At 33.0% G+C, this 23,575-nt stretch overlaps 1 protein-coding gene across 5 annotated transcripts in view; it reads right to left on the reverse strand.

Annotated features, from left to right (window-relative positions):
• The window catches only part of LOC129805702 (probable G-protein coupled receptor 158), a 123,578-nt gene extending 102,045 nt beyond the window's left edge, over nt 1-21,533 (reverse strand). For all 5 annotated transcript variants that reach the window (XM_055853797.1, XM_055853796.1, XM_055853795.1 and 2 more), the window contains exons 1-2: nt 20,644-21,533; nt 6,278-6,606 (exon numbers count right to left, since the gene is read on the reverse strand). The gene's annotated coding sequence lies outside the window, so the exon portion shown is untranslated. The remainder of the gene's footprint in view (nt 1-6,277; nt 6,607-20,643) is intronic.
• Between the last annotated feature and the right edge of the window lie 2,042 nt (nt 21,534-23,575).

Below are 23,575 nucleotides of genomic sequence, written 5' to 3' on the forward strand. Positions count from 1 at the left end.
TGTTCTGCTAAATAATAAAGCAACGAGGTGCTTAATAAATATAAAAAAACCTCAATTAATTCGGCCATCATCTCATTCGACCACGAAATCCTAGAAGTTTATGAAGGAATATAAAATGTAGATCGAACACACTTTTGTTTAGCTTTTTTCTTACTTATCCTCTGCACCGATCTTTTTCAAGGTCTTTTGTCCTTTCTCCATCTCGTGCGCGATAAATAGTAGGTATTAGCACTACTTTTTATCACAATTTAATCACGAATAATATTGATGAGAAAATTGTGGCGCAGAAACTACCCGAATGACTGCAATAAAGTAGTTACCTGATGAAAATTTAATGAGCAAATTTTGCTCATAAATTTGCTCACTTCTCATTAATCTGCTAATCAATTATCAATTATATTTATGCTATTATAATCTATTTAAACCAATTTTTGTGATTCGAGTCCACTTTTTTATCACTAAATGAATCGATTTCTAAAAGCTCTTGACGAAAATTGCACATTAGGACACATATCAGCAACAATTAATGTGAATCACATTAAAATTTTAATGTGAAATTCTCTAGTGTGATACCACGGTAACTCAAAATTTTCTGAAAGATCTTGTCAGATAAGATATTATAAGTGGAGTTACACCATATGGCTAAACCTTAGGTCTGAATCCCATATAAGAAGTAAAATTCTGTGTATTGTAATCAATTTTGTGAAATATGAAACGTCCACATTTAACTTTCACTCTCCGTGATAACAAATTTGAAGTTTTCGATGTGCAAAATAGGATAATATTGTTCACATTTTTGATCTGGAAATTTTTATTTTCAATCAATAACAAATCCTCTAATGAATTCAGTAAAACATCTATTTCCTGACAATTTTCGATGCAATTGATATTGATTATAATACCTATAAATATTAAAAAGTAATTTTATTCGCAGTACGATTTATGATCTTGATATTGTTTTCACATTATGCAAATCTTTTAGGAGCATTTTTGAGGTCATTCTGTTGGATCGTTGCATATGCAATATTGTGTATTTTATCCCAAAATTCTCTTAAATTTCTTTGACCCAAATTTCTACTTTTCATCCATATTACAAATCCCTGTTCTTATCTATGTCAATCTGACCATTCTATACAACAGTAACTGGGGGATGCGGGTTATTTTAGCCGTATAGTCCTAGTAAAGTGTATGTTTTACATTATTTGTTCACCGCAATTGAAGTGGATTGAATCCCAAATTTAAACCAACTGCTTATTCACTCCTGTTTCTAACTCCTCGACTTTCAATTAAATTTTCCATTTGGTCCTGCTCTGGTTTTTCCGCCGAAGAGCAAGAGTATGCGGAGCAATGTGATTCTATGGATGATGTTAAGAGGCAGGAAAAGTTGTTTTTTGGTGCTCTAGTTTCGCATTTTGGGTGGAGAAATTGTGAGAAAGTCTGGAAATTACCATTAGAATGGTTGCAACTTGAATAGTTTCAGGATTCTTAAGGACTTCTACTCAAACTTCCATATTCATTAGCTCTCTGTCACAAATATCATCATCATTACTTTTACAATTTGCTTAAATGATGAGACGTTTTCTCTGTCGCTCCCCCCAAAATCTTCCATAAAGTAGAGGAAAGTTTTTAGGCTTCGAACATTTCATATATTTATCATGTTCCTTTAATGAATCCGACCTATTTTCTTCAGGAAATGTGTAACTTAAAACTGGCGCTTAAAATATATTGCTATTAGGTCAGGTGGATCAGATTCATTAAAGGAATATGCGTAAGATGAAGTGTTCAAAACCAGAGTGTGTGCGAAACCTGAAAGCCTTCCCCTATATATAAAGGCTCATACTTCTTGATGGAGTATTGCGAAGGACCGACATTAAAGCGAGGTGGAGGAAAAAAGAAAGGTTCTTGAGAGCTAAATGACGCAATTTTAAGGAGATAAGAAAATAAACTGTAAAGTTTGATTTCTGTGGTCATTTTGAATAAACTTTCCTGATTTCTCAATGACTAAATATATCACGCAATGACCAAGAATATTTTTTATGGGTGAATTTTTGAGGGATTTTTCCCTCTCTCTGTGCAGAGAATATTAAGTAAAAGTTCTCTACTGAAATCATAATTTTGATGCATCACTCAAATTGATTTCGCTTTTTTTGGTTCAAACTTGCTTACCGCATCGCGCATATCCTTTTTTATGTTTATTGATTCTAAATCGCATAAAAAAATGTTGTCGAGATGTGGGCAGAAGATGAAACAAGATGGCACTAGAAGGGGCTCAAGCTCCATGAAAAAAAATTATCTTTCGAAGACCCAAAGTAGCTATCACTAATCGTTTGCCTTTCAGGACTACCAAACAGAAACAGACAACAATTAGATGAAAATGTTTTGCAAATTTTCAAAATTTTATCAAAATTCAACTGTCTATTCATAGCTCAAAATTGACGGATTATTATCAGTTATTGTTCTTATCCTACTAAATTGGAGCAATAAAAAAAGAAGTGCAACATTTTATGCATTATTTATGTGAGAAACATTCGAGACTAATGAACATTATTATCTTGACTTTCAACCCCATAAACTTTGTAATAATTACCACCCCCGAGGCTGTTCAGTGCCTGCGTAGGGATGGTTCTAAGGACACTACAGCAGGCTCTTGAGGAAGAGCTTCTTTTTAATGTCCATTTGTGGTTTTCAAGTGTACTCTTCAGAGTTCCTGCAATGAATTCTTAGAGCAATTTTACGTGTTCAATGTGTAAAATTGCAATTAGAGCATCTTTATGACTCTCTCAAATACTCCAATTATGCTCTTCTTCCACTCAAATGCACAGATATACACACTGAACGAAATTGTCACGTATTTAGAATCATTTTCCTGGAGAAAATGCTTCTCGAGACTCAATGTGGATCCAATTAAAGTTGAAAAGCAAACTAAAACTATTCTTGGTGCACAAAAGCTGAAAATTTGTCTGTATTGAGAGAAGGATTAATGTGTTACAATAGTCACATAAAATTCCGTTTAGCTTTATCGTATCTGCATTCCGTGAGATTTTTAGCTATAGGGGAAAGTGGCCTGCCTTTGAATGCCGCAGCCTTTGAATATTTCAATTTTTCTCTTATATTCCAAAGCAAAAACCCTATTCTCTAAACTATAGTCAATATACAACTAATTATTTTCTATTAACTTCAATTAACAAAATAGAATTTTTTTGGGAAATAAGAGAAAAAAAATGTTCAAAGGCTTCCGTATTCAAATGCAGACCACTTTCCCCTACACAGAGAGAAATCCGAAAAAGTTAAAATAACATTCCGGAAACGTTAATTTTACCCTGCAGTATTGATCCGAAAACGGTGTAAATATTACCCTTTTTAGGTGTATTATAGGTTAAAGTTATCCTTTTGTTATGTTGATTTTACCCTTAATAGGTATAAAATTAACATTAAAAAATTTTGATATATTTTTACACCTAAAATTGTTAAAGTTATGACGAAAAAAAAAGTTAATCGCAGCCTCTTTTTTTTTCTCAGTGTACTTTTGATATAGATACTTTTCCATGATTTATTTATGTTCATCCACTTGCTAAGCTTCGCAATGTTTGGATACTTTAGAAACGTCTTTGAAAACAATTCTTACGGCGTTATCACACTTGCACATTAAAATTTTAATGTGATTCACATTAATTATCGCTTGTGAGCGTCCAAATATGTTATTTGTGTCTTTGAGTCACTTAATATTTGGGGTTTTTCTATTTATTAATAAAGAAGTGGACTTGGCCTGCAAAAATAAGTTTAAATTTACCTAAGGCAGAAATATTTTTCACATTAAAAAATTAAAGAGAAAATCGCATTAATTTTTCGCATTAATGCTATAAATCAATTTATATTAAATTTTGCGGGCCAAGTCTACCTTTTTATCAACAAATAGATCAAATTTTGAATATAAAATGATTCAAACACACAAATTACACATTTGGACTCTCACCAGCGACAATTAATGTGAATCATATTAAAATTTTAATGTGCAAGTGTGATAACACAGTTAGTCATTGACAGGCACGATTCTTAATTTATTTTATCTACTTATTTTTTTTAAAAGACCAAAGGTTAAAAAGTTAAAAAATAGTGAGAGAAGTTCTCCAAGAAAGAAAAAAACTGCCTCACACTAACACCCTGTTAATAATGATCCGCAATCTCATGAACCACACAATCTCTAAGTCTAAATTTTATCAAAATCGCTTCATAAACATCGAAAATACGGTCCGGTCAATATATTTTTGGTTATAGCTCAAGTCAGGATTATCGAGGGAGGAGTGCGACCGTTGGAAAGGTCTCGACCTCAGCTACAACATATTAAAATTTGAAGAAAAAGCATCGTCTAGTTTTCGAAATATTCGAGATCGATTAATCCAAAATCGATTTTTTCATTAATCGGATCGTCGATTAAATCGTATGAAATAGGAGTATTATAAGGGTTGCAGTAGGGGAGACTGGGGCAAAAAGTCACAAATTCAAAATTTGGAAATTCAATACCTTCTAAAATAAAAGAGATATCGGCTTAAAATTTTATCCATAAATGGCCTCCATAGACCTTCTTCAAAGTCGTAAGTTTCTTAAAATTCGAACAAGAAATTTAGAAAATAAAAATTATCGAATTTTTTAATCCTATTTTTGAAATATTTTCCTAGCAGAAGATAATAATTATTACCTACTTATTTTCCAAAATTTATGCACTGGTAATTATTTCCTAAATGATTTAGATTCTTTGAATACGAAACCACTATCTTTATTTTAGAATTTTACAAAGATTCTTTTCTCCAGAAATCCTTTTATTAAAAATAACCACATGGGGTAAAAAGTAATAAAAGGTATGGAGCAAAAAGTAACAAAGACCGAAGCGATTTCTACGGCTAGAAGAAACGTCATTTCCGCGTGTCGCCGCTTTTTGTTTGCATTGGTCAAACGATTTGCAGTCTCTTGTGTGTTTTTTTTTCTAAAATAGCTTGAAAAGCGCTTTTCTCGTTCAGATAAAGAAAACTGTGTTTTAAAAAGATGTAGAGGAATAAATTTCCTTTGAAAATATGTCACCTGCTGTTTTTTTTTAAATTTACGAAAGCCCGTAATAAAGCAAATCAAAATGTGATAATATCCCATATCTGGTACTATTTGCCCCAGCATTTTTGAGAATGGTCACAAAATTACCTTTCGAAAAACGGGTCGATAATAATGTAAGTTCTTACAAAATAGAGAAAAATGACTTTCACAAAGTTGTAGAGTAGTAAATTTCCCATTAAACAGAACTAATTAGAAATTTCTGGCGCGCTAGGGTAGCTTGTAAAAAAACAAAATATCCGTTTTGTGACTTTTTGCCCCAGTCTTCCCTACTACACGAGAGCTTTCCAAAACAACAAAGTTTTTGAAATTCCGACAATTAGAACCGGAGATATCGCCATTTGAAAATTGAACTTTTTACTCTCTCTAGCTCGGGTCAGGGGGGTCGGGGGGAACTTTTTTTTTTAATCGAAAGGCCTTAGGCCCAGCTATAACATACTGAAATTTTAGATCGATCAATGTCATAGGGGCTGAGTTATTGAAAAAAAAAACAAAATTTAGGTGTATTCCAAGTATATTAAGATTATAAGTCGTCGGTTGCGTCTACCTCTGTCGTATCTGCATTTGTTTTGTATCTGCATTTGATGCAAGCTACAATACAGACGTCCCCTCTTGCGTGAAATGCTGACACAAAATAAATGCAGATACGACAGAGGTAGACGCAACCGACGAAGTGTATCCAAGTTATTAAGTGTATTCCAGGTGTATTAAATTTAGGTGTAATTCCAAGTTGAAATTTTTGAATTTAAACTTTATGACGACCTCAAAAACTTTCCAGATATTTCTCACCTTCGTTTCATATTTACTTGCTTGTTTTTAGTGTTAAGAATCTTAAATACTCTAAACGAAACTGATCATAGCTTCATCGTTGACTGTATCATCAAGGATCAAATGCCAAAATACAATTTAGTTGATTTAGCTAGTGTAAAATCTCCCCTTGAATATTAAACCCAGACAGAATTTCCGCTAGGATAGGAAATCCTCTATCTGTGCTGCGACGAAAAAGTCAATTATGTATAAAGTGAAAAATGTGAAATGAGAAAGTCGATATCGTGAAATCTGTTGAACATTGCGCGCCTATATCACAAGGCGTTTCTCTCCCTGTCGAAATATTCAATAGAAAACTGCCTTTCACACGCAAAGAACACTGTGAAGAAAGGTAAGAGTTAGTACTTACCATCAAACATCATTGTAGGAGGTTGTTTCACTGGTGAAGATTGTAAAGAATTATAGTGCTTCCGGCAGCATTAGGAGATCCTCAGAGGCAAAATGAGACGTCACACGACACTTTTTTTTCCTTCACTGGATTCCACAGAAGCAAATCATGGTTTTCTTTTATTCCTCTCCATAATCCACGGATGGAAAGGCGAATGAAAGCTCACCACGAAACACACTCACAGAAAATGTATATTGTACGTGTACGCAACTGAGGACGGGATGGCAAAAAATCTATATTTGTGTATTAGGGGAAAATCCGTAAATTGTGGCCAAAGGATCGATTTTGCTCTGTAAATTGAGGCGATGGAAAGGAAAAAAAAAACAAAAAGAAGTCAGAAGTATAATCGATTTGGGGCTAAGGATTTCACTTTCATTCCATATCCACAGGGTGCGACTTTCTAATCTAAATGTAGCTGGATTTCAACAAACGTGACTTTAGATCAAAGTTTCATCAAAGCATATCACTTAAATGATTGATACGTTAAAATGTCAAATCATCGTAATTTCCTTTCGTACTTTCTGACTTTTGGGTTTTCCGAAGCATCTCAGATACAATAGAGTTGTCAGCGTTTATTATTTCCCGACTTTGAAGAGTGCCATTTCTCTGGTCAACAAAAAAAATCGTTAAGTCAAAATTGATACTTAAGTAGGGGGAAGTGGGGTACCTTTGAATTGAGGCTCTTTGAGATTGTGATTTTTCAGCTATTTTTAAATAGAATTGAGACTCATCATAATGTTATTTAGCTTCATAGGAGAAAGTACTCTCCTTTCGAACGTTCATGCCTTCGAATAATGTGAATTCTCCTTTAGTTTTCCTAAGAGACTTACACATTTTTATTAAATATTAAGGTGTCTACACATTGGAGCTGATTTCATCAAGAATTATTTCAAGAATTTTTTAAAGAAAAATTCATATTTTTGAAGGAATTTTTGAAGAAAAATGCCTCCACATTGGGTTTTTTATTTTCCATCAAAAATTTTTTTGACAGATTGCCATCATTTCCAAGTCTCTACCTCTTCTGACTGTTTTTCACGAAAATTTGTTGTTTCACTACTGGAAAAAGTGAGAAAAGCGTTTGGTGAAGTTCCTTGGGATAGTATTTAGTGAATTTGTGAAGAAAATCTTCTAAATATGCAAGGGAATAGTGTTTTTCTGGAGATGTCGTTCCTGGTGGAATCCAACCCAGCCTTGAAGGAACATTTCCTGTGATTTTCCTCCAGAAATTGCCGGAAGTTAATCCATCTGTGTATTCTTGAGGTGTTCCACAATACAGTGGCCTCGTACTCCATGGATTGCAAGATGGATGGAAAGGAGAAAATTTACGGGCACTTTGGAATCTCTGCCTTGGTTACCAATCAAAACAAGAGCTAACCAGAGCCACCGAGGAGATCTCAATGCAAACGAGAGCTGTCCGGAGCTACCAGAAGCCATCACTTGAACCCCCAGAAGAACATCAGAATGATCTTTTATATCATTCACTTTCTCAACCACTAGGAACTCTGTGGGATTGCTTCCTTTCGAGAACATCAGAACTGGATAGCCACATGCCTTCAATTCCTCATGTCAATGGAACATGGAACCCAGTAAATAAATCAGTAGTGGAATTATTTTGGAACATCCATGGAATTTTCACAGGAATATTCTTCTATTATATTAATTTAAAAAAAACTACATTTTTTACATAATAGAGATCCTTTATGTAATTTTTTTTTATTTATTAAGGGGTCCATCTGGAAGATGATTGCCCCGCCTTTATGTAATTTCTAATGATTATTTATTAAAAATTCCTACTTTTAATAACATAATGCAATGTAAAGGACTTTTAATTTAGAAGATTACGTGGATTTTTAAATATTTAGGTTTGCTTATTTTTAGTAGTAGAAAATATATCTGATGTGGGGATGTTATAATATAATACAAGCGGTTTAAAATAAATGAACTAAAAAAAATCTAGTATAATATCGACCACTCAGAATATAATCCGACTATCTCGATTTTTTGCAAAATTCGTTTTTTTCGCTTTTCGGATGCTCCGTGAAACCCTCTACCTTCCCTGTGAATATTATACCTGAATATAAATTATTTACAAATTTATAGCGCTTTTTCTAAAAAAGCAAAATCTCACTCATTTTTCAATTCAGTCAGGATAAGAGCCGCATAATTCGACCGTGTGACGTCATCATTTTGCATGTCAAAAGAATTCCGGCTGATTTCACGATAATAGATAAGCTATTATTTGGCTGCAAATATGTATAGTTTTCAATTTGGTAATATCTAGTTAATAACCAGTATTGTTAATAATAATTAATAACTCTTCTATAAAATTAAAAAAATAGATCAAAACCTAAAAATTGGATATTGAATACGAAATAGGCGTAAAGTGCTAGTATTTTTTATATGGAGTTTGACAGCTGTAATGGACATTTGAATGGCTTATATTTTATAAAGATCAAAGAAAATTCCACGATTTAATCCAGAATATAAATTTTGCGAATATTGCAATTATTTATGAAATATTACTGATATCTTGATAGTTTTTTGAGGTTCTCTAGTATTGCAAGTGTTGCAAAACCTGGATAAAAGCAATAAAATGCTAATTTATTATGCATCAAACTTCTCTTTGGCGCGAGAGCTCATAACCTATTAACTTTTAAGAGGTTTTGTTGCTTGATAATTGGTTAGAAATAATAATAAGAAATATGTGAAAAAGTGAAAATAATAAAAACTAAATAATATAAGACCTATAGGGGGTGTGGTTACCCGTCCTACTTCACTGAAACACTACCTCTTGTTTCGATAATTATATCTTTTTATTAATCAATTTTCACATGAAAGTTTTCTACATTTTCTTTCGGATAATTAGCCGTCATTCCACACTTCACTTCTTCTTCTTCTTCTTCCCCTTCCAGTTCCCCATCCTAGACACACACCAACTGATTGACATTTTCCCATCACTACAGTTCCCACAGGGTAAATTCTGTAATTGCCGTGGAATTTTCACGCTTGCGTTTGATACCTGTCAATGCCAATCGACATATCACATTTGTTCGATTCGAAAATTGAATGAATTGATTTTTTCACACTTTAAAACCCAAATTGACATTTTACTTTAATTTTAAGTGATAACACTAATGTATAGAGAATTTAATGACCTTTCGTTTAGTAGAAAAAAATAGTTGATAACTTTTTTATTATGTTAAAAATTGAAAAAAAACTAAAAAATGGGCGTAAAATACCAAATTGGCGTAAAATGCTACCTTTTTATACGTAGTTGGCATCCGAAATGGACATTTGAATGGCTTATACTATATAACCTAAAAATGTTAATATTTTTGAGTTTTGTCACGATTCGAAAAAATCGTAAAAAATACGTGAAAATAATAAAATAATTATTAAAAATTAAATAATATAAGACCAAGAATTGATGTAGAATGGTAATGTAAAAAAAAGGTGAAAATTCACTTTTCGCTTTGTTTTACTTTTTCTTTTCTTTTTAAACTATATATGGGAATTTTAAAATTTTACAGGATAATATATAGATATAAGTTCTAAGATTCTTTCCAAATTGTTAGGAAAAAGGAAATTAAATATGTAAACAAATGCAGTAGAGTCTCGCTATAAGCCATCGCTCTATAGTCCACAATTTATCGACCGTTGATTTCAAAACACTGATTTTAAGTTAGGTTATGTTTTTTAGTACGCGACAAGCATAATTACAGTAGAGTCTCTCAAATCTGAATCTCTCAAATTCGAACGCCGATTGGATTTAAAATGTCAATTGTAGGGTTATGTTAAAAAATTCGTATTGTGGATGATTAAAAATCATATCTCTGTGCTGTTTTCTGAATATTTATACACATTATGTGCGAATAAAATGAAAAGGAAGTATGTTACCAACTAACACTTGTGAGAAATTACGGGAATTTGATTCAAAGTGCTATTTAATCTCACATAAATTCAGTTAGTTTTAAAAGTATCGTTCGAATTTGAGAGGTGAGAAATGTCAAAAATACCCCCCAATCGTTCCAATTTGAGAGACTCTACTGTATTTTAATATTTTTGGCAAACTTTATTGAGTAGCTGTGATAATTGTGATCCACAATGAAGAAAGTAAGGACAAGTACCACAATCGCAAAGAAAGTGGAAGCCGTTGAGCAATTTAAATACTAAAAGTCGTTGATAATTTTAAAAAATTACATGGACTATAGTGCGACTCAAGTGTCAAATCCGAAACCAAATATGGACTATAGCGAGACTCTACTGTAGTATAAGGAAATTCAACAGAAGTTGCCTTTTTGCTACGAAAACTTGTAAAAATTCACTTTGGCATTTGTTGTCAATTTTCACAAAATTTATATAAAAATGATTAGAAAAATGGGAAAATATTTATTGAAAAAATAATTTATGAGTCCTAGAACTGCTGTGAAGTTTTACGAAACGAAAAATATTGAAAAATTGCTTTTTTATGGAGAATAACTGCTCTAGCATTTTATGCCAGTTTGGTGTTTTACGTGATTTTTTGGCTCGGGTTTTAAAGTGTTAAAATGTCTTGAAAAAATTACTTAGAACAATTAATATACATAGATAGTGATGCGTATAGGGAATGATATCGAAACAATTTTGACAAGTGATGCGTGACCAGCCGGGTCGCTTGGCAGCGTGGGAAACTCGAGTTGTTCGGGTCTTATCCTGAGCTTTTGATATGACAGCTCAGGAAAAATATGTTACAACTCGGAAAATACTGTAATAGTTATTAAAATACACATTATTTTGTGAAAATTTTATGGAATTAAGATAACTTTTATCGAATCCTTTCGTTTGATGTACAAAATTAGGAAAGTGAAGTTAAATTAATTGATTTATTAGCAAATGCAAATCTCAGCTTTAAATCGCTCTCCTGTAAAGTTGCCCATTCACGAATTAGTCAGGTCTTATTCTGGGTGGTCGATATGTTAAGAGCAGTTTCCCAAAAATTAAATAAAATTTATTTCAATTTTAATTTCGCATTAAAATTCAAATAAGAGACAGCCTTTGAAATTTATTGTCTTTTTTGATCAGTAAAAAGTTTCATTCAAGTTTTTAACGCTTGTGGAAAGGATTTTATCAATATCAGGAGGATTTTTTTATGAGATCTTAAGAGTATTTTCCAAAAATTACACTTTAAGACTCCCAAAAAATCTAGTTTTGAATCTAGTCCTTTACATTTCATTATGTTATTAAAAGTAGAAATTTTTAATAAATAATCATTAGAAATTACATAAAGGCGGGGCAAACATCTTCCAGATGGACCCCTTAATAAATAAAAAAAAAATTACATAAAGGATCTCTATTATGTAAAAAATGTAGTTTTTTTTTAAATTAATATAATAGAAGAATATTCCTGTGAAAATTCCATGGATGTTCCAAAATAATTCCACTACTGATTTATTTACTGGGTTCCATGTTCCATTGACATGAGGAATTGAAGGCATGTGGCTATCCAGTTCTGATGTTCTCGAAAGGAAGCAATCCCACAGAGTTCCTAGTGGTTGAGAAAGTGAATGATATAAAAGATCATTCTGATGTTCTTCTGGGGGTTCAAGTGATGGCTTCTGGTAGCTCCGGACAGCTCTCGTTTGCATTGAGATCTCCTCGGTGGCTCTGGTTAGCTCTTGTTTTGATTGGTAACCAAGGCAGAGATTCCAAAGTGCCCGTAAATTTTCTCCTTTCCATCCATCTTGCAATCCATGGAGTACGAGGCCACTGTACTGTGGAACACCTCAAGAATACACAGATGGATTAACTTCCGGCAATTTCTGGAGGAAAATCACAGGAAATGTTCCTTCAAGGCTGGGTTGGATTCCACCAGGAACGACATCTCAAGAAAAACACTATTCCCTTGAATATTTAGAAGATTTTCTTCACAAATTCACTAAATACTATCCCAAGGAACTTCACCAAACGCTTTTCTCACTTTTTCCAGCAGAAAATAACAAATTTTCGTGAAAAACAATCTTGAATCGTGATGGTTTCCTTCAAGAATTCTGTCAAGAATGACTTTGATGAATTTTATTCCAATGTGTAGCCGATAATTTCTTTCAAAAATTCTTGATGGAAATTTCCTTCAATTGGATATGATTTTTGAAGAAATTTGTCTACACATTAGACAAATTTTCTTCAAGAATCCATCTTTTTGTCAAAAATTCTCACCAATGTGTAGGCAATTTTCTTGAAGAACACTTCTTGAAGCTCATTTTTGATAGAAATTTCTTATAATGTGTAGACACCTTTAGTTAGCTTATCATCAATTGTTGATAATTCCGTGATAAGTTAGTGTAATGTCCAACGCACAATAACTTTTGTTTAGTAAACATGTTTTTGACATTTCATTGAGACTGAGTGAGATCTAGATCTAGTCATCTCGCTCATTCTCATGAAAAATTTTGAAAACATGTTTACAAACAAAAGTTATTGTGCGCTGGTCATAAAGCTCTTACGAAAAACACAAGAAATTTACATTATTCGAAGGCATGTATGGTCGAAGGGAGAGCACTTTCCCCTAATTGGTTTATGCAGCTAAATTATATCATGATAAGGTCCAGTTTCATTTAAAAACAGGGGAAAAAGCCTAATTTCAAAGGTGTCCCAATTCAAAGGTGCCAGTTTTCCCCTATGCTAAACATCTTTTCGATTTAGTGAATTTCAATTTAAACTTTAGTGAAATTCGTCCGTCAGTAGATGAATGTCAATTACAATCTCTCAAATTTCGTCGTTTATAGCGCTGGTACACCTTTTAGATTAAGAAAATTTCATGTAATCGAAATTCACACCTTTTTTCTTCTCAAATTGTTTGCATAAGTCTATCCTATACTATTTTTCACTCTTCTTCTTTTGAACATCACACTAAATTAAATTTATTTTAGCCTAATTTCGAGACCAAGAGAGTGGGATAGACCTTTGTAAATCTTTTGAGGAAGAAAGAGAAGTGAATTTTTACTTTATGAAATTTTCGTGATCTAAAATGTGTGCCGGATCAATTAGGCATTTATTTACAGAACAAGTTAAACTTCAGCTCTACTACACGAATAAAATTTGTTATTACACTTAGCTCTTGGTTGGTTTTGGCTGCAGTATTGATCCGAAATCGGTGTTAATATTACCCTTTTTAGGTGTATTAGGGGTTAAAGTTATCCTTTTTTCATGTTAATTTTACACATTTTACCCTTAAAAAGGTGTAAAATTAACATTAAAAAATGTTGATATATTTTTACACCTAAAAAGTGTTAATGTTATGAGGAAAAAATGTTAATCGCACCCTCTTTTTTTCCTCAGTGTATGGGCTTACTATTCATTTTACTGCTCGAACTCAAAGAAATTAATGCAGGAGTTAAGCAGCAGTATCATACAGTAGTCACCGTGGAGGATTTCAAGAATGCTAGCAGTTGCGCATGGAGCGATTTAAACTAAAAATTCTTCATGAATTGGTCTTTAATACGACTGAAAGACTTATATCTGCCATTAAAAATAAGGTATCAAGTTCTAATTTTTAGAATCATTCTCATTTTTTCTGATTTTTTTCACTTTTATTTAAAAAATCGGCATCGTTCCTATTTGAATTTCGCTCAAAAATCACCCACAAATTTAATATTTTGGCTCGCGTGCACGCATGAATGCAAATGCACGTGGGTCACTACCATAAAAAGTGTTTTTGGATAGGTCTATATTGTACAAAAATATATACAAATATCAGGACCCGACTTGCAGACTACCCACACCACCCACTTATAGGTCCGTCCCTATTTCAATTTCGATCACTGTAGATCCGACCTAATTGTGCAATACAAATTCAATTCAAAGTTTAGTTTATGACTTTGATTTTCAGTGAAAAGACAATATGTGTGATACACAAATGACACAAAAAGAGCCATTTGCCAAGGTAAATTAATCCTACCCGATTGCCTTATTCGTATAGGGGAAAGTATTCTCCCTTCGAACGTTCATGCCTTCGAATAATGTGAATTTCTTTGAATTTTCCTAAGAGATTTACATAAAATTACCACATAATTATCAATAATCGATAAAAAGCTAACTAATGTGCAGTAGAAATGTGTAAGACTCTTAGGAAAAATAAAAGAAAATTCACATTCTTCGAAGGCATGAACGTTCACTGAGGAAAAAAAGAGGGTGCGATTAACATTTTTTCCTCAGAACTTTAACACTTTTTAGGTGTAAAAATATATAAACATTTTTTAATGTTAATTTTATACCTTATTAAGGGTAAAATTAACATAAAAAGGGTACCTTTAACCCATAATACACCTGAAAAGGGTAATATTTACACTGATTTTGGATCAATACTGTAGGGTAAAATTAACATTTCCGGAATGTTACTTTAACTTTTTCGGATTTCTCTCAGTTTTCGAAGGGAGAATACTTTCCCCTGATCTCAGTGGTCAAATTTTATTTATTGCTAGTCAAATTTATTTTCCTATGCTGTAAACAAAGTATTCCAATCCAATAGGTGTATTGAAAATAGATTTATCGCTAAATAATTTGTGTTTCTGACTAGGGTAAGATGGGGTAATTCGGAATCATTTTGGAATTTTGAGATTGTCTCACAGTTTCAGATGGTCAAAGAGAAAAAGAAAACCACGAAGAAGTACAAGACTTTACTTTCGAGAGTACTTCTTTGCTGATTTTTCCTTTTTGCCATATAACACTTTTAGAAAATTTTAAAGTTCCAAATTAGACATGATTCCAAATTACCCCATCTTACCCTAATTGCTGATTTTGTTCACTTGTCATTTGTTTTGTACTGTAATGTATATGTTTACCTCAACTGAGCCAACTCTGAGGTGATCGTTTGCCACTTGGGGAAAATCTATGTCAGACTTTCGATGGTTCTTTAAATATTTTCTTCGCTTATATTCTTTAATCTCAATAAATAAACAAAATTTCCCATTTGCTGTTTGTACACACCACCTTGATATTTTGGTGGCGTTATGTGAAATGTGAATTCATCTTTTAGTTTAAATGGTTTAAAGTCAAAGTTTTGCAGTTCAGTTTCGATTTTGAATATAAATTTTGATTTAGCAGTAAGAACGATATGACGATATGCGATATGTAAGCAATATAAAAATAAAAAACAAACCGATCGAAATGGTTTGTTTGCAACTGCATTATGCCCAACGCACAATAACTTTTGTTTGTAAACATGTTTTCAAAATTATATGTGAGAGTGAAAGAGGTGACTAGATTTAGATCTCATTCACTCTCATTGAAATGTCAAAAACATGTTTACAAATAAAAGTTATTGTGCGTTGGGCATTAAGATTTGGTAAATTTCGATTTCTCTTTAGCAAAATATGTATAGCCTTTTTTTGGTGATTTTCTACTAAATACCTCTATCGTTTTGCTGTAAAATAAATTAACTAATGTTTCATTTCGGTACAGCATACTTATTTAAAATTGTGTGCAAATCAGCAAACTTCTAAGCACTTCAAAACCAAATTCAGCTCTTATGGTGTCACGTGAATTTACAAGTTTTACTGATATTTCTTGACTAAAAATTTTCAAATAAATGAGCCCAAACAGAAGTAGATTTTGATTCTCCAATAGTGTCTTGGCTAAAAGGTAAATGGAACTCTATTTGCACAAAAAGTCGTTGAAGTTGGAATAATTCAAATGCAATTTAGAATTTTTATACTAAATTTTTGAACAAGGTGGGAAAATTTATCATATATCACACTAAAAAGCTGGCAAAAGAGTTACTCAATGCATATGGAGTGAATAAGTAATAAGACAGGAACAGTAAGCGTCGTTGTTCTGTTTTTTTCCTCACAATAATATAAAGACCGTCACATTTTGACACTTGAGCACTTCGAAATTCGAACAGGATGTAACTTCCGCTATACCTTGCGGAATTATCTAAAAGTAAGAAAGTCTCTTTTTTGGATCTTCAAATAGATTTTCGAATTTTACAAGATCTACTTCTGTACGGAAAGAATCTTACTATTCACAAGTAGAATTTGAAAAATTCGAAGATCTATTTAAAAAGCCAAAAAACAGACATTCTTACTTCTTAATAATTCCGTAAGGTGGCAGATGTACATCCTTTTTCGAATTGAACTGTTCAAGTGTCAAAATTTGTCGATCTTCACTTTGATGCGATGAAAAACAGAAAACAACGACGTGTACTGCTGCTGGCCTATTATTTAATCACTCCAAAATCATTAAGTAACTCATTTGTGAGCTTTTCAGTATGATGCTTCATAAATCTTCTTCATCTTGTCCGAAAATTTAGTTTGATTCTCCAATAGTGTCTTGGATAAAAGGTAAATCGAACTCTATTTGTACAAAAAGCTGTTGATTTTCGAAGAATCAATTTTAGTTTCGAATTTTCGAATTTAGTTTCGAATACAATGGGGAAAATTTATGAAATATTAGACTAAAAAGCTGGCACATAAGTTCCTCAGTGTTTACGAAGTGGTTTAATAATGGGACAGGAGTACTTAACATCGTTGTGTTATTTTATTCCACACAACAACTCTTCTTCTCCTTCTTCGCTTTAAGTTTTTATGCCAGACGTTCAATCAACATCCACACAGTCTCCTACAGTAAAGATGACCAAAACATTTTGACAATGGAGCATTTCGAAATTCGAACAGGATGTAGGGGAGACCGGGGAGATTTGGGAGAGGGGTAGTGTGGGACAAGGCGATTCTTTCATTATTTTTTTTTTAACAAATGGGATTTAACCACTACTCAATCGTAGGCAACAATAAGATGTTTCTTGACTAAATGAATGGATATCCTCAGTTTTATTGTTTTAATTCTATGAACACTTATTTAAAAATTGATAAAAATTGTATATTTTGACGTCTCAATTTTGCTCTTTGTATTTTATATCAGAGATATAATCAATACATTTTGTCTCACTAGCTAGCAGTGTAATCTGGGAACATACAGTGGGTGTCAAAAGTTTGTTGCCTTTTGTATGTTCGGGAAACCAGGTGCAAAAAATGATAGAAAAAATTACTTTTTAAAATTTTTCTTTTTGCAAATTAGTAGCCTGTTATCCGTAGATCTTATTTATATATTTCGAAAAAATTATTGCATTTTACTTCATATAAAAAATTATTGTTTTACAAAAGTTGGTCATTTTTGAAAAATCAAAAGTTTGTTGCCTCATTTGAAAAGTTACTCAAAAGGGTCAAAAACATGCAACTAACATAAAATAAACCGACCATATTTTGAGTTTATGTCATTTGAGAGGCCAATGGTGCGTTTGGACATTTCTAAAGTTGTATATGATAAATACATGTGTTTAAAAGTGATAATAAATAACAAGAAATAATCTGTTTTTTGATAATTCATAAATTAGGTTAAAATGGCATGTTAGACGGAGTTAAAAGGTGGGAAATCATCCAGAGATACTGCCGGAATGAATCTGCATCGTTAATTGCCAAATTTTATAGAAAATCACTAAAGGTTATACATAAAATATTCAAATATTATATTAATGAGGTTCGAGTACATCTGAAAAACGCTACTGGCAGACCTAGGGTATCGACTCAGAGGGTTGATAATAGCATTGTAAGTATCTCTGATAATGACCCAATGATGTCTGCTTCATAAATTAAAAGATAGTTGGTTATTGAAGGAACACAGGTCCCTACAGTTACAAAAACGATCTCATATTGAAAGAAAATGGTAAGAATGTTTGGGTGGCTCTCAATATTCCATTGGTAAGCAAGACCAATCTGAATAAAAAGTTGTAAATTTACTTGAAACATGTTAAACAAGTAAAACTACAATATTTTATTCAGATTAAACTAGCTAACCAATGGAATATTAAGAGCCACCCAAACAGTCTTACCATTTTCTTTCAATATGAGATCGTTTTTGTAACTGTAGGGACCTGTGTTCCTTCAATAACCAACTATCTTTTAATTTATGAAGCAGACATCATTGGGTCACTATCAGAGATACTTACAATGCTATTATCAACCCTCTGAGTCGATACCCTAGGTCTGCTAGTAGCGTTTTTCAGATGTACTCGAACCTCATTAATATAATATTTGAATATTTTATGTTTAACCTTTGGTAATTTTCTATTAAATTTGACAATTAACGATGCAGATTCATTCCGGTAGTATCTCTGGACGATTTCCCACCTTTTAACTTTTTGTAATGTGCCATTTTTAACCTAAATTATAAATGATCAAAAAACAGATTATTTCTTGTTTTCTATAATCACTTTTATATACATATATTTACCATTGACAACTTTAAAAATGTACAAACCCACCATTTGCCTCTCAAATGACATAAACCCAAAATGTAACTGGTTTACATAAAGTTGGTTGCATGTTTAGATCATTTAAAATTAGTTTTTTAAATGAGGCAACAAACTTTTGATTTTTCAAAAATGACCAACTTTGGAAAACAATTATTTTTGATATGAAATAAAATTAATTATTTTTTTTGAAAAATATAAATAATATCTACGGACTACAGGGAACTCATCTGCAAAAAGCAAAATTTGTAAAAGTATTTTTTTCTATAATTTTTTTCACTTGATTTCTCAAACATGCATTAGGCAACAAACTATTGACACCCACTGTATTTTTGTAACAGTTTCCGTGATCATACGCTCTTGTTTTTTACATAAAGGTTTTAAATACCAAAACTACACGCGGGGATGTTTGGGACACCTGAATGGGGATGAATGGGACGTTGATTTTTATTTCTATCAGAAATATTTTTAATCTAGTATTTAAAATTCATTAACATGCTCCAATAATGCAAATTATGCGAGAAAAAATGCGTCCCATACTGCCCCATATCGGGGAGGTTTTTGACAAAGCATCAAGTTAAATGTTTTATCTTCTCCAAGAAAACTCAGTTCTTTTCCAAGTTCTATCGAGTACTTTTTATAAAGTCAATACCCATAAGTATCCTTTAGACCGCATAAAATTATGATACGCTGTCGTGATTTTTTGGAATAGTGTCTCAAAGTCAAAACATGAAAAAGTGTTCCAAACCTCCCCGGTCTCCCCTACCTTAGCCACCTTGAGGAATTATCAAGAAGTGAGAATGTCTCTTTTTTGGCTTTTCAAATAGACCTTATATTTTTTCAAGTTCTACTTGTGAATGACAAGAATGTCTCACAATTAATTTTAGATTTGAAGAGAACATGTATTTCCATTACATTTTTTTTGATCAGTAAAATTTCATGAAATCAAAATTCACATGCATTTCGTCCTTAATTGTTTTGATTATGTCTATCCTTTCATAAACCTATCCATTCACAGATGGTGTTTTATTCACCAAATAAAACGACTTCAACGACTTTTTGTCCCAATAGAGTACCATTTACCTTTTATCCAAGACGCTATTGGAGAATCAAAATCTACTTCTGTTTGGGCTCATTCTTTTTCTACTATTTTATGTTTAAGGCTGTCGGACTCACTAGCGTCCATGTAGCCAAAATTTGCCCTACAAGAAAGTAAAGAACTCGAGACATTTCGAAATTCGAGCAGGTTCTTAGACCACTATGTGGACGAAACGAGAAGTAAAAATATCTTTCCTAGCTTTCGAAACTGAGCTTTGAGTTCGATATATTCTTCACACCAGTTGTGTGCAAAAGAATTATCTGTTATTAAAACTTTAATCTTTTATTTTGAAAAGTAATAAACTCTGACGACCACTGAAAGAGTTGAAGAGATCAAAAACATTTGCGGTTGATTCCAGAAACAGAATATCATACTTATCGTTCTTTCATTAATTTTGCTAATCTATTCTATGAACAAACATAAGGTAAAGTGCCCTCGAGTCGACCGGTTCCTCGTCTCGACCCGTGGTCAATATTTGAATGTTTTGATGGTGAATTTCTATAAAATTGTCACTGAATCGTATTTATTTTTGGAATAATTGACCTATTAATGTTAGATCATAACCCAAATATTAGTGCAAATATAAATAAATTGAATAAATAACTTTACCGGTCGACTTGAGGGCACTTTACCTTATTAACCATAATAATCTTTAACAGAAGTTACAAGAAGTTGCATTTCATTAAGAATTTTTGAAGTATTTTGCGAGTGGCCAAAAGTGGTTCCTGAGTGGCGAAAAGTGGTGAATTCACATTTAAAGCTATATGAAAGCTTTGATGTAAGTGAAATATACATTAATCTATTACATGCTGAAATTTTGATTGTCACTTGCGATCCTAATCACAAAGCCGGCAGACAGACATTTCAAAATCCAGCAAAAGTTTACCAAAAGTTGATATGCCGCACCTTGTGGAAATTTATTCTTGGAGGATGGGTTTGAATACGTACGTTATTTATTTTGCGTGGCAATACCAAGGAAGTATGTCTCTGTTGAAATTTCCTATTTTAATATTTCCGCCCTGTCAATATCCACTTATAGCACGATTTGAGGTTGTATGGAAGAATTTTATCCTTTCATCATTTTGGCCAAATTCAATTTCAGCGCAAAACACACACACATTTAGCCCAAAAAAAAAGGAATTGATTCTTTTAGTGTGACAGGAAACGCCTCACTGAAGGAGTTTTTCGATTAGATGCCAAGATAACGATTAATGTTCCAAGATGAGGAGTAGGAGAATAGAGAAGAAAAAAAAGGAGAATTTATATCACTGTAAGATTAATTCTTCGGCAATTTTTATCTCTTTCTTCAACACTTTGAGAATTGTTTTTAACACTTTCGGTGAACGTGAGTAAATTTATTGTTCACAATGTTCTTTAGGGGATTTCACAGCAAAGTCCCTTTTTAATTCACTTCAGCCATTTCGGACACGCATTACTGATTTTTCACATAACAATATCACTCAAATTTTCAGTGCTTTTATGCTTGAGAACGTAATCCAGAGCGAGAGAAAGATCTCCACGTAGCCAAACAGCCCCCGGAGGACGTTTTTGCACATATACACAGTACTCCAGAAAAAAAGGAGATATGGTTCGAGGTTGTGAATGGGGTGCTGTGAAAAAAAAATCCAGCCCCAAGTGAAGAAAAAAAAACCCGTCACACGGGGAGATGTCAGAAGAGTGAACTGGAGAAAGGATTTTGGGTAGAAGAGGACATAAATGTCTATAAATCACCCACGAGGGATGAATAGAGGTGATTGTTACCCACCCAGAAAGGCAGAAAGTGCAGAAGTTTTTCCACCAAATTGCCGAGACACCGTGTATGGGATGTGTGCACAGTGGAAAATTTGGTCCTCAACTGATGAACCTGCCTCAGCGGTATCAACAGACTGGCTCCACGGCGAAAAGCTGTGGTAGTCGGATTCTATTTTCAGACCATCATCGTGCAAAATTCGCCTTTCAAACGCACACATTCATGGACTTTTCCATGCATCTCTCATCTCTTCCTGGATTGATTTTTCCTCTAAAAAGTCCCCCTTAATCATGCACCGACAGACATTTTTTCAGCTCATCCTGCAGTCCTGTTTTTCCTCTATGGTTTATCATTGAAATTTCCTCAAAAATTTCATGTAAATCCTTCGAAATTGCAATTTAAGGAAAATCTTGCAAAAAAAAACACCCACAATGATTCTTGGCTCATGCGTAGATTCAAGAGCGAGAGCCATCGACCTGTCCCATCGTTGTCCTTAGCAACCATCACGTCACAATTATTTTGCGCGCCAGTATTCGCGACACAAACCGGAAGCGGAAAACGTTTTCCCTCTAATTCTACCCGAAGTATTTGCAATACCTGTAAATCTGTCTACGTCGAATACAGTCGTTGCTAAAAGAGTAGAGTCACCTTTTATTTAAAATACTCGGATTAACAAAATATATTTTACACTATAAAGAAATACAGACACCCAATTGATTAAGCTGGAGAGCACTCGCTCTATGATATAAGTAGACTCTATCTCTAAAATGCTTATTAATCGATTTGAGTGATCTTTTTAGCCGAGATTCTTTACAATCTCAGCTTTTGTGGTCACAGGTGAAATGCGACCTTGTCAGATCGGGCCCAAATTTTGGATTTACGCATTTGAACACTCATAGATCACGAACATATGCGCTAAAATCGATTTTCGTGAACATAACCACTATACTAGGGAGAGAACGGAAAGAGATATTAACAAGCGGTTTTTGGAAAAGGTTAAATGTCAATATGTGGCTAGAAATAGGTGATGTCAGATTAAAAATACGCTTAAAAATATACAGAGCTCAATCAAAAAACGGTTAATAATGCGCCTAAAACCACGCACATCTCAATAATAAAACGGTAAATGCACTTAAAATCACATACATCTCAATCACGTAACGATAAATGCGCTTAAAATCAAACACGGCTCAATCATAAAACGGTTAATATTGAGCTTAAAATTACGAATAGCTCAATCATAAAATGGTAAATACGCTTAAAATCACGCGCAGCTGAATCACAAAATGGTAAATGCGCTTATAATCACGTACAGCAGAATCATCAAACGGTTAAGATTGCGTTTAAAAACATGTACAGTTCAATCAAAAAACGGTGAGTGATTTCAAACGCATTTCACGTTTCATGATTAAGCTGTGCGTGATTTTAAGTGCATTTACCGTTTTATGATTGAGCTGTTCCTGATTTTAAGCAGTTTTACCGTTTTATGATTGAGCTGTGTGTGATTTTAAGCGCATTTACCGTTTTATGATTCTGCTGTATGTGATTTTAAGCGCATTTACCATTTTGTGATTCAGCTGTGCGTGATTTTAGGCGTATTTACCATTTTATGATTGAGCTATGCGTGATTTTAAAAGCATTTACCGTTTTATGATTGAGCTATTCGTAATTTTAAGCTCAATATTAAGCTCAATATTAACCGTTTTATGATTCAGCTGTTGTGATTTTAAGTGCATTTACGGTTTTATGATTGAGCTGTGCATGATTTTAAACGCTTTTACCGTTTTATGTTTAAGCTGTGCGTGGTTTTAAGCGCATTTGCCGATTTGTGATTGAACTGTGCGTGATTTTAAATGCATTTACCATGATTTTAACGTGATTTTAAACGCATTTAAACTTCTAGTATATAACAAAAAATTCTTAAATTTCAGTGTTCTTCTTCTAAGATCTATCTCATAACTTCTAAAATCAACTTCAACTTACATCTTTCCCTAGACTTTATTTTTAAACTATATTTTGAAACATTACAAGAGACACATTTTTCCTTCGTTGAGAGTCCTGCATTATATAAAAGAGGTCTATATTTTCTCCACAGATGGTCAACGACGTGCTCTTTGTACACAACAAGTA

Source organism: Phlebotomus papatasi, chromosome 3, assembly GCF_024763615.1.
Source record: "Phlebotomus papatasi isolate M1 chromosome 3, Ppap_2.1, whole genome shotgun sequence".
NCBI classification, from domain to species: domain Eukaryota; kingdom Metazoa; phylum Arthropoda; class Insecta; order Diptera; family Psychodidae; genus Phlebotomus; species Phlebotomus papatasi.